This window comes from Eleginops maclovinus, chromosome 20, assembly GCF_036324505.1.
Source record: "Eleginops maclovinus isolate JMC-PN-2008 ecotype Puerto Natales chromosome 20, JC_Emac_rtc_rv5, whole genome shotgun sequence".
In the NCBI taxonomy this organism is placed as follows: domain Eukaryota; kingdom Metazoa; phylum Chordata; class Actinopteri; order Perciformes; family Eleginopidae; genus Eleginops; species Eleginops maclovinus.
This window is the reverse complement of record NC_086368.1, coordinates 5851418-5854076: the sequence shown is the minus strand read 5'-3', so window position 1 is coordinate 5854076 and position 2659 is coordinate 5851418. Positions and strand designations below refer to the sequence as shown.

Sequence of the window (2659 nt, the reverse complement as noted above, 5' to 3'; positions counted from 1 at the left end):
TATTCAACCATACTCAACAAAATAAAAAGGGGAATTCCACCAAGGGTACCTCTGCGCCCCCATCTTTCCCACCCCTGACTGCTGCTGAGCAAACACAGTTCTACCAAAATCTCTCACAGTGCCGGACTCAAGATGGGAAGTCCTGCAGACCTGCAGTCCTGTCAGTTGTTCGCGGGTACGCCATCAAAGTCAACATGTATTGTTGAAAACATGTTATTGATGATTTAACTTTGAGAAATGGAGCCAGATATTGAAAAATGGTCATGAGACATGCATAGGTTGCCAGCCCAGTGAGGACATTCACCTTTTTATCATTGTTATTTAAACTAATCTCTGTCAGGGTCTTCCTATTAATCTTTTCCCTTAACAACACATTTTCAGCCCTTAGAGCTTGGCATTCTTGCTCAAGACTCTGGATGCGGGTACAGCAGGTTTCAGAGGTGCATGGTGGTGTTACTGGTTCAGGCTGGACAGGATCATCGGCTGAGTCTTCCAACGGATCTGTGATGGGGGGCTCCTTCAAAGGCTCTGTGATATGGTCTTCTGGGGCTGCATCAGTTGATGTCCTGATGAAAACACAGAAGCAGCAAAATAAGCTTTCATGCATACAATACTGATGGCAGTTTGACATGTTTACATGTTTACAGTTTGACATGTTTAATGGAAATCATATGATATTAGCCTTCATTAAATGACTGGTGTGACGTTATTGTTTATAACCATATCACGGCAGTTAACTATTTGAAATAAAATAATCTGAATAACACACCGATCACAAGTAGACCCAACATGTAATCAGACAGGAGTTTGATCTACCCACCTTTGACGGATGGCTTCTGCAGATATCTTTGCCTGCTCTACTTTGTGCAGTTTAGCCTTCTGCCTTCTGTTAAAAACCTCCAGTCTCGTTTTATGTCTCCTCTTCTCTGGAGATGGAAGGTAATCGAAAATTGAGGGGATAAAATCCGGACTCAACGGATTATCACTCTTTCTCCCTACAAAATAAGAAGGAATATTTCAACACGGGTTTGTTTACCACTAGCTTGCTACAAGCTAACTTGCTAACTGGCTAGGCTGCGCCAGAGCCACACTTGTTGAGTTAAAAAGGGACATCACAGTGTCCGTTAGCTATAATAACTGGGTGCTACTTCTTAAATTAAACTAATTAAATTTAATTAAACTGACCAGAAACTTTTTGTAGCATTGTACTGTATTCCTTCACCCACCTGATATGAAGTGATCACTGCATAAGCGAAAGCCAACGGCCGGGGGGTCCCATCTTTCAGTCTTTTTCTGAAGGCTCCTGGCTCTTTTAATCGCTCCAATCCACTTCTCCCTCCTCTCCGCGTCTTTAGGAATGCGATAATACGATACACCTTTCTTTTTCCCACGCCTATTTGTGCAACCTGGTGCACAGCAGTTATCCACCATCCTTGACAGTCTGCCAGTGCCTGTCAATTTACTGCCGCGATGACTGCCAAAATGGCTGCCCCTGTCGTATCTCGTCACGTGACCAGCATATATGACATCATCTGCAGGAGCTCTATACTCACCGATCCACTCACGATCCACTCAGAGAGAGAGAGAGAGAGAGAGAGAGAGAGAGAGAGAGAGAGAGAGAGAGAGAGACAGAGACAGAGACAGAGAGAGACAGAGAGAGACAGAGAGAGACAGAGAGAGAGACGCAGACCAGACGGACAGCTCTCGACTAGGCTTCCCTTCCGTGGCACAATTGCATCTTTTCCGTAGGTGAAATCCGGGGAAATCGTGAATATTAATGAGGGGAAACCCGGGGATTATCCAATCACACTGGTTAGGTCCCTGATCCAATCCAAAAAGGCCAAAATCCACCACATGATTGCATTGCTCGCACTTGCCTACCGGCTCGCTCACTTTGCGGTCTTTGGGGCTTCGCAGGTTCGCATTGCAGGGAAGGATGTCCATGATCAGGAAATTTAGCTTTTGACTCGAGGCATGTCAAGTCATTACAAGTAAAAGAGGCAAAGTCCGAGTCAAGTCTCGAGTTAATAGTATTCAAGTCCAAGTCGAGTCGTAAGTCATGCCGAATTTGATCAAGTCAAGTCTGAAGTCATTAAAATCATGACTCGAGTCTGACTCGAGTCCAAGTCATGTGACTCGAGTCCACATGTCTGGCAGAAATAATGTTAAAAAAGATGTCTTACAACATATAGAAAAGAATAACAATTTAAAGTAAAAAAAGAAAATGTCATCGCAAAAAAAAGTATTATATCAGTAAATATATTAGTGGTATGGGTGGGTTTGTGCGAGGGGGATAATGCTTTATGCACCTGCATTGACTCCTAAGCAATAGCAATGTTAAATGTCACTAACAATGAAACAAAACAAATAATGGATACATCAATATCAAATATATAGAAAAAGTCACCAAGCAGCACATTTATGGAACAGTGAAATGTGTGTGTACGGCCCCTTTAACTTCACTCATAGCTCACTCAACCACTAGTTTGCTCACTCATTTATTTTGATGTGCCTCTTTGTTCCCATCTTTGGCTGTACTCCTGTTCCCTCTATTTCATAATGTGTGTGAGTGTGTCACAGGCGTAAATGTGTGAGTGTGAGTTTATGTAAATACGTCAGTTCTAAGACATTGTCTGTATGTGCCCCACGGTAAAGTGTG

At 43.1% G+C, this 2659-nt stretch overlaps 1 long non-coding RNA gene across 1 annotated transcript; it reads right to left on the bottom strand.

Annotated features, from left to right (window-relative positions):
- Positions 1–214: 214 nt before the first annotated feature.
- LOC134883261 (uncharacterized) lies at positions 215–1486 on the bottom strand. The gene is made up of 3 exons (XR_010168253.1): positions 1227–1486; positions 821–995; positions 215–566 (listed from the first exon to the last, which is right to left on the bottom strand). It is a non-coding gene; the product is annotated as an uncharacterized LOC134883261 (long non-coding RNA).
- Positions 1487–2659: the final 1173 nt, after the last annotated feature.